Source organism: Pogonomyrmex barbatus, unplaced genomic scaffold (assembly GCF_055798465.1).
Source record: "Pogonomyrmex barbatus isolate J1 unplaced genomic scaffold, ASM5579846v1 scaffold19, whole genome shotgun sequence".
Lineage (NCBI taxonomy): Eukaryota > Metazoa > Arthropoda > Insecta > Hymenoptera > Formicidae > Pogonomyrmex > Pogonomyrmex barbatus.
The window spans coordinates 493,083-505,113 of record NW_028297115.1 but is presented as its reverse complement, the minus strand read 5'-3'; the positions used below and the strand labels follow the sequence as shown (position 1 = coordinate 505,113).

The following is a 12,031-nucleotide window of genomic DNA, read 5'->3' as shown; positions in this document are numbered from 1 at the left end:
GCGCCAACAGTTTACTTTTTATCGCTTTGTGTGCTATTCCTCCTCGGAATTAGTCGGCCGGAGTATTTGTCTGCAATAATGGCCCGCTGGGTCGCAACGGGTCGCCACACGGTCAGGTAGGAAACTTTTTCACGAGCAAGATCTGGAAAAGGATATGCACATCCTGTAGCGTCGTACATACAAATGTAATGCCCACGTTTCCTCATGTTATTTTCGCCAAACAGCTGCGTAGGCCGGACGTGAAAGAATGCTCTCAAGAGAGAATAACAACGGACGAGAAATCCGAAGAAATTTTTTTTTGTCATTTCCACCGAATTTCTTTTACTGCAATCGCGCAGAGGATATTTTTCCCATTAAAAAAAAAAAAAAAGAGGCAGGGCGGCGACGCTTTTGCGTAATAAGTAAATATAACGATAACGATGATGCCAACGGAAATATATATCGCGTGACACAATTTAAACAGATTTTTATATCAATAATCTAAATGAAAGGTATCGTTTACATTATTGATATATCGTTCCGAAAATCGTTTCAAATGTTTTTGGTTCAGTTCTTTAAATTAATTTCACGAAAGATCTTATTGTCAATTATAAAAGTAATAAATAATTAAAATAAATGAAATTCTTCAATAACATCGCTGGACAAGCATTGGAATTAATATCGCAATGTCGCCCATCCACTTTTTCATTTCACATGACGTTCTGTGAACGTGGGACGCTATTTTCAGTTTTCAGAACATGCTTAACAAACGCGTCAAGTCTGCGGTCTCCTCCGCAGCTCGTTTATCTCCCTTCTACAACATTTCCCTTCATTATGTCGTTTCCGTGCGCACTGCGTAGGAGGATCCATAACATCCTCTCTCGCTGGCAACTTCCTCAAGATCGTCTCGATTCGCAGGACGAACGGACGCCTCTACGTTAATTCTCCCTCCCCCCCCCCTCTTTCTCTCTCTCTCTCTCTTTCTCTCCTCTTCTCCATCTCGAGGCATGCGAGAACGCAAAACGGAACAGCCGGCGAACCGGTTTTAGAATTTTTCGTCGGTTCCTCGTCCTGGACTTCGAACCAGTATTCCTGCAAAACGCAATGTGTAGGCAGGCAGCTTCGCGCCGCATGCGATTTGTGTTTCGCAAATCGCATGCGACGCGCGTTCCATGCAAGACTAGCTCATTATTCGTCGCACGAGAACGAGAAATCCGGCTCAATTGTACAAGGTGTACAACGCAAAATGCCGAGCTGGCGTCGAGCTTGGATTTTTACATAAACCCGCCAGAATTCCATTATATGAGTTCATATTCGCGTAACGCTCGCGCATTCGGCGTATCAGCGAATTACATCCACACACGCGAGATTTTATGGCTGGAGAAACGTCTAATCCGAAAAGTCTAACTTTCAAACAAAATTACGTGTTTTTTTTTTTTTTTCCCCCCCAAAACGCAGTTATGTTTCAAAAGAGAATTGACATTTCACGGAGAAAGTTTTCTACGTCGTTATAGATGATACGGAAATGTTTTAAGAATTTTTTAGAACAAAAAAAGATCGAGATTTCAACACTAGATGAAATATTTTGAAGAAACGATATTTTCACATTTTTCATGTATGTAATTAATATAAATATAAACAGGAGGACATATAAAAATCAGGCACAGTTGTATTTAGTTGTCTTAAATAAATTTTATATAAATAAATTGTCAAAATGATTATGAACATGAGATATATATATATATATATATATATATAAAACATGAAATAAATTCTAGATGTTCCGGTTCATATTCGATCCATTTTCAATGGATCGAAATGATTAAATAATAAAAACGATTTCAAAACGTAGACGAAAAAAAGTAATGAAATTCTTATAATCAAGACGACTCAGAGATTAACGAAATACGCCGTTTATCTCGATTACAAAACCGAGTGATAAAAACGAGTGATATCATCGCTAATAATCATATATTTTATATTTGGCAATTTATTTATAAGAAATTTATTTAGCACAACCAGTATCGTGCTTCTCGACTCTTATATGACCTTCCTATTTATATCTATGAATTTTGGAGAGTCCATTATTGTTTGTTACTAATTGATAGTAATAATATCCTTCTATTCCTTTTGTGACATTTACAAAATAAATTTTTTTGTATATAATCATACGCAGCACACATTTCCACAATATTCTTGCAATTTTTACTGGACAAATCCGTGGGACCTTAGCTGATATTCAACATGTTGAACGAAATCAACGTACTCTATGGAGGACAGGGCTCCCGTGAAGGTCGATTCGCTATATCGATGTGTCCTTCGCAAGAAAACTCGCGGGTATCACGGTGAATGAACGTTGCCTTCATTGTCGGATTTCGCAATCTCCACGTCGCCGTACTTCAACGGAGGCCACAATGGAGGCTCGAGATCTTGAGATCTCGACGATTATAACGTGTGCTTTCGTTACTTTTTACAAAACGTACAGACAGAGAAAAAAGAGGAAGGGAGGGGGGAGGGAGAGAAAGAGAAAGGATGTACAGATTTATTTTAACTCTTGCACGATTCTTTTCAAAAAGAAAAATATATCTAGTTTAATTATTCTTAAAGAGAAACATATCTAGTTTAGTTATTCTTAAAAATTTATGGGGGTTCGATGAATATTATTATTTTATAATATTGATTGTAATAATTTTTGATTGAAGTTCAAACGAACATTTTTAGAATGAAGTCGTGTTGTAACTCGATATTTAGGAGATATGACTTTTTTATAAAGGCATACATATGTCGATGTCAAAAGATTTAAAATCAAAAATACAAATGTACGATATAATAATCTATACATCTTAAATAGAATACTCTCAAACTAGGTCAACTCCAATGGAGTGCCCGTTTTGTAAATTAAAAATCAATATTTACAAACTTGACAAAACGACTTTTTTTACACACGTTTTTCCTCCTCGGTAAAAACTGTCGAGTATTAATTCAAGTTATCTCACGGATTATCGGACGCTAATCAAAAAATTTGCTTAAGCTCAATCGTCTCGTACGATCCACTTATACGCCCCGCACCTTTGGAGAGACGAATCAACGACTATCCAACGATGAAATTAATCGACGCGAAATTCCACGTCGCGAAAGAAAAATGATGGAGAATCCTCGGTTTCTTGAGCCTTCTTCCCGCAAGCGAAGATAGAAGGCTTCTCTATCGGAGGAAGTAGCGCGTAACTTTGTGCCGCGGTGGGCCGCGACTTCCGCATTTCCGGTTCCTGTTTGCGGCGACGCAAGGAACCTCCACATCGGGGGCAGATAACAGTCCCCGGTCGTACACGCTGTCTCTGTTGCCTCTAATTCCCAATATACGGTATAAATCCCCCACGGAATCGCGTGAAAATCCAAAATCGCATCACGGTCGCAAGAAATCTTTGACTTAACTTTATACATTCGTCACGCGAAACTTTTAATTTTCATCACGACAAAGGATCAAAGAGAATGTGTTATATAAACGTCACACGTTCGCAATAGTTCATTTTCAGTTTCCGAGTCCATTTTTTCGAGTGGACAAAAATTTCGAGGAGAAAGACGCAATTGTTGGAAATTGGAAAAGATAAATACTGAACAAGTGTTTTAGAATTATGTAAAGAAGCGAAGTATATATGTGCAGTTTTTGCATTTAATAATAACACGAACGAAAGAAATTACGATAACAGAAATTACTTAATTAAAGAATATGTATAATTTTTCCTCGCAAATATCAAATTATTGCATTTTAAAAACACTTCAGCTATTATTAAGATGTTTGAACAATTTAATTTTCTATTACAGCTAAAAGTATTATACTTTCAAGAAATGATAAGAAATGTCAAAATAATGTTGAAATAGATAGTCGAGTACTTCTGTCCTTCTTTCTCTTTCTCTCTTTAAGACATTATACATGTAATATATTAAAATATATAACTAAAAAAATAATTTTTTTTAGATACGCATAGAATATAATAAATTACACTTTTTATAAATAAATATTCATTGTTAAATTAAAACCATTTTATTTTTGTTTAATTAACTATATTAAATTAAATCTAATTTTTTAAAACCAAGAGCACTTGCACTTGCTTGATGAAGACCGATGTAATAGAAAGAAAAATAATAATAATCATGATTTTCACATTAAATGTCGATCGATCATTCCGCAAGGGAGGGAACATTGCTTAAAACGCTATATATAATAATAATAATTCCTTGGCTTCGAAGAATCGGCTAAACGACCTGTTAAACTGTACACAAGAAACGATGAGTAATAATCGCCTATGATTATCGACATCCGGTTTCTTGGCGAAACGATAGTTTCGAGTGCGAGCGGCAACGGTGAAATGGGACAATTTTGCGCGATTGCATTCCCCCTGTTGACTGTTTATTGCACATCGCGGAGTCACTGGACTGTACTATAATGGAAAGTTACATTAAGTCGTGCAATATATTGTGAAGACGGCGTGACGCGACGGTGCACGTGCGATTCACAAAAGGCGGTGCTTGCGCGGAAAAGCTCAAGTCACCGCGACTGATCATCTTTCTCTGACTAAACGACGAGATTACAACAGGCCCCCGCGTTTCGCGTGTCTCTGTGTATTTTAAAGTGACGTGCAGCAAACGGCGAAACGAGGCGAAACGGGATATCCGATTTGCTGCTAAGTAAGTAGGTCGATATAACAATTTCCTAACAATAAAATTATTAGAAAATGAAATATATTCGTATTCGTCATTAGAGATGCTAAGAACTAATAATTGCGTTATTGCGAGAAAAACCGTAAAATTGTAAAGTTACAGTTGAGTTGTTGTACATGTATTTAGAACACATGTGGCTCGAAATTGCGAGAATTATTATTGTCTTATTCGCTGTGTCTATTGTTATGTGTGTCATTGCACGTTACGTCGAAATAATCGAGTTTATCGCGTAACCTCCTTTCATTTCTAAGGTGAACGAAATGATTTTTTCTTGCAATTGTGTGCATAGATAGATAAATAATTCTCGACTGACATTTCGCAATCAAACAGCAAAATTTCTCATTTACATTAATAATGTCACATGACATTTCGTCATCGACGTCGTTTCGTCATATTTTACATCTTGTTTACATGAGATGATGTAAAGATTACCTATCAGATTATTACAGATAATAATTGAGATTAGATTGGAATTTAACCAATCAAAAGAAAGAAAATTAATCTGCAATTTAGTAAACTTTGTTCAAATTGATTAAATTTCAATCTCTTTTGAAAGAATAACCTTTGATTCTTTCTTTAGTCACATTAATCTGTGCCTTCCTTTTTTCTCTATTAAAAACAATTAAAAACGAAATGAGAAGACTCTCTAGGGAATAAGTTCTAAAATTACGGAATCGATAAAATATACGATTATCTATATTTAATCATTTACAATAATGAAAGCAAATTTTGTTGAAAGACCATGACGCATCAATTCCATTTCGTCAGTCCAATAACTCAAGTAAAAATAGTTTGTGCCTTTGAAATGTTTCATTAACACACGCACAGACATTTTATATCCATTTTATTTATATCTTTTATTATAAAATCACGAGTATTTTTATCAGGCACAAGGCGGAATTGAATATTTAATAAATCTCAAGGCTCAAGGCTCTTTAAAGCAAGCTCCGGAAAAATAAATTTGCTGAAGTGTTAACTAATCTTTTACAATTACACGTTCTCGAGAATTATGTTAGTTTTAATCAATTTAATCAAAGATTGGAAAGTAGAAAATTGGAAAAATTGGAAAAGCGGAAAAGTTAATTTTTTTTTTATAATAACAATATATCTTTTTTGTAAAATAGAAAGAAATACATTTTTTTCTTTTCTTTAACATCTTTTTGTTTGAAAATTATGCTCTTACGAGTCCTCAAAAAAAAATTATTAAATTTGTGTCTTGACGATTCAATGTCTGTCGTCTACAATTAGAGGAATCAAAGATTAACAACAAATATTCAGCGCATAACAATGGCATAACACATACGAGATAGGCGAAAGGAAGTCTCCACATTCCTTTACCGATCACCTCCATTGTTTTCTAATCAGCAGGATTCCGTATATTTCTCGATGACTAACTTATCTCATAGTCACGAAGCGTAAATAACTATTAACTGAATCGTTTGGAAAATCAAAGTGTTGCATGCGCATGATAGCGATAATAATATCCGCTGGCTCGTCATTCGCTCATTACCGAAATTTTTTTTTAGTGGCATGACGAGCGACTTATATAGCAATGCTATCTACGTAAGCAAGAGCTGCAATATTGAGTTTCAAACCGGTCACATTGCATGTTAAATCAAAATTTTCAAGCGGATTCTTTAACGATAAATGACGAAATCAATATATAGACGTCAATATATAAAATCAACCAACCAAACAAAAAGTACGATAATTCTTACTTATTTTTCGATATCTTATAATTCAACATACGAAACAAAGAAAGTTGACAAAGGAATGAATCATCAAATCTTATAACACGGCCACTTCGATTGGTGATCGAGGTCTATATCGAGAAGGCAATTCAGGACCTGTGGCTCGCCAGATATTGCCTGGACACTCGAAAACATAATTAATAATCATAAAGATTATCCTGATAGTATATATCCATTAATCATCAATTCATTAATCTTTTTATCTCGAAGGGATTTGAAATTAAGTTGTTTAAACATATTCCGAAAGCATTATCTCTTAACGGCTAGTTGCTAGTTGATCAAAAGAGTGCTAATGAAACGATGCTTTAATAAACTTTCGTTGAAAAGAATGAGCAAATATCTCATATAAATTTAAAAATACTTTCGAGACCGCAGTCCAACCATCGCAGTCTCGCAAATCGTGAAGAAATAAATTCGCAGATACATATTCGATCATACACACACTCACACACACACACACATGCACAGAAAAAGAAAAAAGAAAAAAACGTGCATTAATTGCGTGGTTGTTTACCAAGAGCAAATTTTGTTTCCGAATAAATATTTCATCCGATAATACAAGGCGCTAATCAATGAACCGTCAACGCAACGTTCGCAACCGCCAAGTTAATCGCGTATCGCATGACGAAATATCCGTCCGAATGACACCAAGCAGCTCGAAAGATTTAAAGTTCGCGAAATATTTAAAAATCTTTTATTAAAAAGTGCTGGGTAAAGGATACCGCGGATGTCGTCATCGTTCGCGAAGGAAAAAGCAGAACCAGTTTTGCGAATTGTTGTCTGATGATAATTTCGGCCGCGCTCCGAACGTGGGACGACGTCGTGCCAAGGCAGACTGTTGTCATATACACGTGGACTTTTATGTAAAGATTTTCCCCCTCGTCGAAGACAATAGAAATTCAATTTCCTTAACCTTTGTTTTTTTATTATCGCAGGTCAGTATCGTTTCTCAAATCGGATTAAAAACATTATCGCCGCGTATTATCAGCCGATCGTAAATTAAGTCACCGATCTTTTTACCATAATCGATAACTTTCGACCGATTGTCGTACGGAGACGGTTTGATGGAAAGAATAGCATGCATAATTTTTATTCATACTCGAAAAGCTGATGGAAAATTAAGCGGTGCGGCGCTTCAGTGATTATGAATAGAACAGAATTTATTATTTTTTATTATATTTAAAATTTTTATTATATTTAATTTTATTATATAGAAGAGATTTGGTTTTTACAATGTTAACTTAATGCCACTTATTCAGCCATTTACCGATTATATTTAACTAATATTTTCCTTCCTCAGCGTATCAACTTGGAAAATTATAAATAAACAGCAAAGACGTTCCCCTCGTCTGCGTCGATCAACGACGTAACTGAGATCGAAAGTAAAAATGTCGCGAGATAAATTTCCCCCCGAGTGGATCTGGATACGAGCGGAAATATCTCGACTGAATGTGCCGCATTATTTCAAACGGTATATATCTTCGAACTATTCGTGCGCATTTTTGTTAATCGTATTTGCAAATATTTCGCGATAACGATGGGATTTCTCGATGGTGTCCGCGCTTTCGAAACGCGGCGGCCGCGACGATAACGCGCGCGGACTTTCCGGATCTCGCGCCCTCCCTCCCTCCCTCCCTTTCTCTCTTTGTCTCTGTAAAACAGCCATCGCGTTGCGACAAGCCACGCGGCGCGTAGAATTTACGGGACGTAAATCGATCGCCATAATCCTCCTCCTCTTCGTGCTTTATCGCGCCTGCTCCGCGCTCATCATCTCGCCATCTGATGATGGGCCGCGCAGCGCCCACATAAGCGGAATAGTGTACTCGGGATGGAAAAAAAAAAAAAAAGAAAAAAGAGGTGGCCCCCGGATTGATCAACATCCGGCGGCCGGAATGCGCGAGATACGTTTGGAAACGAAGGTCTGACCTGACTCGAGTGTGATCCAAGCGCCACGCAATCGTGGCCTTATCTTCTCTTTCTGTCTCCCCTCCCCCCCCCTCTCTCTCTCTCTCTCTCTCGCATGTATGTACGAGATCCGCACAGCCGCACACACGTTTGCGACATTCAGAGTTGATTTCTGCATGCGTGTGTATATTGATGATTCAACGCATACACACGGGTATTAATATCAATAGCAATAGTTTTAAGGTATAGATTTGGATGTCCTGGAGATTCTTTGGATTTAGAACTTGTGTCGCAATTTTGTTTCACTATACACGTTTCATAAGAGAAGCTTTACTTCCCCGGCGCACGTCGTTGACACGTATAACCGGTGTGAAAATTTATTTTGTAACACCTTACTTTTCTCTCTTTTCCACTTGCGGCTCGCTTCGTGGAGAGGACTTCATTTTCGCTGTTCTAATCAGCGTGAAATAAACGCTGACAGTTTCGTAATTTGAAGATATTTCGCTCGATATTTGAAGATTTGAATACATGTCTTACGAAAAAAGTATAAGAATTGCGTAAATAACAAATGCAAAGAGCACTTCACGAAAGTGCACGCATTTTCGTCGTAAATCATGCAATTTTTATATTTGTTGCACGATTTTATATACATATTTTATATACATATATATATATATATATATATATATATATATATTTTTTTTTTTTTACAGTGTGGGAGAGCCATCACGGTCACACGTGGGCGAAATTGCATGCCCTTATACGCGCAATTGTTTGAAGCGTGCCTCCCGCGCGCAACGAGAAACGTTAAGGTAGGTCAAGGGCGCGTTGTCGCCTCGGACGAGTCTCTCGATAGATCTCGCCTCTTTGGAGGATGCATACGTGCATTTTCAACATGCCCTCCGCATCTGAAATCTCGCGATCTTTATCTTCTTTTCATCGTCAAAAATCCCCCCCAGTAAATATTCCAATGAAATCTATCGAATCCGGCTTCGCGTCGTCGTTGTAATTTCGAATATATCAATAGATGTAGATAAAATTAAAAGAATATATATTACAAAAAAATATTTCGCTGAAAAGCTTTCCAGTTGAAATTCTAAATGTTACGGTTAAAATATTATATTATCGCTGTTTTTCGTATCTGTTGGAAAATCGTGTCTGTCGTACATAGAATTTGACAAACATTTAACTATATATGCAAGAAAATTTAAAACTGCTAACCAAATCACACAATCATTTTTATAAGAATGCCTGGTTATTTTTGACCAAATGTCACAGACTTTCTTGTCAAATTTGACAAATGGTTCAGATATAAATTCTGTCTTTGTCTTTGATTGACATTGATTAGATACAAGACATATCGCACTATTTGTTAGTCATTTATGTATTTTAACTTAATTTTTCTAAATAATTTATGAAAGACCGTTTTTTCGATGTTAATTGAAAAACGACTTTTTTTATGGAATCACTTGCAAATTCTCGAAAATTCTTTCCTTACATACGATGTTGTAGAAATTATTACGTTTATTTTAAAAATTTAAAAAGAAAAGTATAATTCTCAGGGATTTGCCAGCAACTATTTAGGAGGATAAAGCCTCATTCACTTCTACAACAAATTTCTCTGCTCGCACTTCTCTACGCTAATGCACAAAGTTTGTTAATAATTATGAAATCCTATGATTACAAAATATGACATGATACTTTGTAACGTAAGTAACAATTATAAAAATATACACAGTTGATCAAATATGAACCAACGTTAATCGTATTTTTATCGGCGAATATACATTTATATATATGTAATATACATATTGGATTTATCAAAGTTCGACTTACCTTGCACTTTCGCTTAGATATCTTCACGCATAAGCGACTCGATCGGGCGTACCGGCGAGGAGAAAGCCTGCGCGGGCAACCGAATTCGCTGTAAATGTACACGTTACGGCACTCGATTGATAAGCCTTAACACACACACACACATACACACACACACACACACACATATGCGTGTCGCGAGTCAAAATCCACGTACACAACACATCGAAACGGCCAGTAGCGGCTCTCGCGATCGGATGCCTCCAACCGCTCGAATCATTTCCCCGCAGAATTTCACTGGTGTTTACCTTCTCGGAGAGAGATGGCGATAAGATAGCGATAAGTCACTCCGATGTATTATTAGATCCACCACACGGATTTCTACTCGGATAATCGGCTATCTCGATTTTAGCCGACTGACAAAGGGAACGGCCGTCCGCGCGCGCAATCGTAACACGTGACACCGTATGCGGTAGCGCATTATGATGTAATACCGCTCGTATTTCCGGCGATTCAATGCGAACGTGCTTTTCCCATCATATCATTGACCTCCGGGAAGGTTACCGAATTCGGGATGAGAATGTCGTCGTCGAGTATCCAAAAACATTCCGCCGTGTTATTTCCGGTGACTCTCTCTCAATTTTTTTCGAAAGATATTTTAGTTATTTATCGAATCGAATTAATCGCGAATGTTACATCGCAAAGAAATAGAATCATCATCGCTACCACTTCAAATATTCGACGGTTTCTAAATAAAATTAATGACGTATGTTATGAATGTCTTTAAAGGCGCGGTTGCATTAACATTATTTTGATTTAAGCGAGATTTAAAATTTTAAATTTGCTGTACCAAAGTGAAGGCGATCTAAAGTGTTTTAATTTGCGTTTATTAAGATTAATGTAAATTAAGCATTTTGAATATATTTTTCTTAAAAATGATATGTTAAATCGATAATTCGAATTCATTGTTGTCCTTCCCGTGATGCTGATAGTCATGTTTAACTCGACGTATGACACATAATTTTGTGTCGTGAACAGATATTGTTATGAATTGGCAGTTTAATTTACTACGATTAACCCCCATTTTCATCGATATGGATTAATCTCGGTTCAATTTATCCTTTATATTCGCGAAAATTCATAGAATTATATAAAAATAAAAAGTGAATTTAACCAAGATCTAAGTTAATTTACATTGATGGAAATGGATAAGGGTCTCTTTCATCAACTTCGATTAACTTAAATCAGTCGATTATTTCATTGGAATTGACCGCATCGCATTTGTCACAAGCAAGCAAAATGTAAGCAAATGTAGAATAGATCAATAGGCCGGTATTCATACTCGATTTTTATATTTAAAATTGTCCTAAGTACACTTAAGATCTCATAAACTAATCATTATTTGAGACAGTTAAAAATAAAAATAGATTATGAATATACTAGTCATAATTGACACTTAATCGGTCAATTAAGTTGATCGAAGATGATGAAAGAAGCCCTAAGATTTCTAAAGGTCAAGATTAAGCTTACTGCAATAATTAAAACTGTACAGTGAACTGAAAATAAATGGCGCGCTTCGTGATTCCTAGTAATTAAGACAAAAAAAAAAGAAAAACGGAAAATCGCTTAGTGGCGCATTGAAATCTATCTACGTACGCACCGTGTCCTGCGATCAAATTTTGATTATCATCCGTACGATCAATTGAATTAAAGAGAGAAAGAGATAGAAACACCGCGAATATCTCACGCGGCGTCGTTCGATAATCGAGTAAGGTTAGGTTAGATGGCGGACCGATGGCGGAAAAAGACGAACACCACGCGCGGTCACGCCGGAACTGCCGGGGCGGCCGATGTTAGCCGAA

General features: G+C 36.5%; 1 protein-coding gene across 29 annotated transcripts in view; it reads right to left on the bottom strand.

The window, feature by feature from the left end:
* Positions 1 to 12,031, bottom strand: part of LOC105431312 (putative RNA methyltransferase CG11342) — a 238,840-nt gene that overhangs the window by 12,524 nt on the left and 214,285 nt on the right. For 3 of the 29 annotated variants that reach the window (XM_011645419.3, XM_089075701.1, XM_011645420.3), the window contains exon 1: positions 11,830 to 12,019. The exons of 2 other annotated variants lie outside the window; for them this stretch is intronic. The gene's annotated coding sequence lies outside the window, so the exon portion shown is untranslated. Of the gene's footprint in view, positions 1 to 10,190; positions 12,020 to 12,031 lie in introns of those variants that run through there. 24 more of the 29 variants (XM_089075684.1, XM_089075685.1, XM_089075686.1 and 21 more) reach the window with 18 other exon arrangements.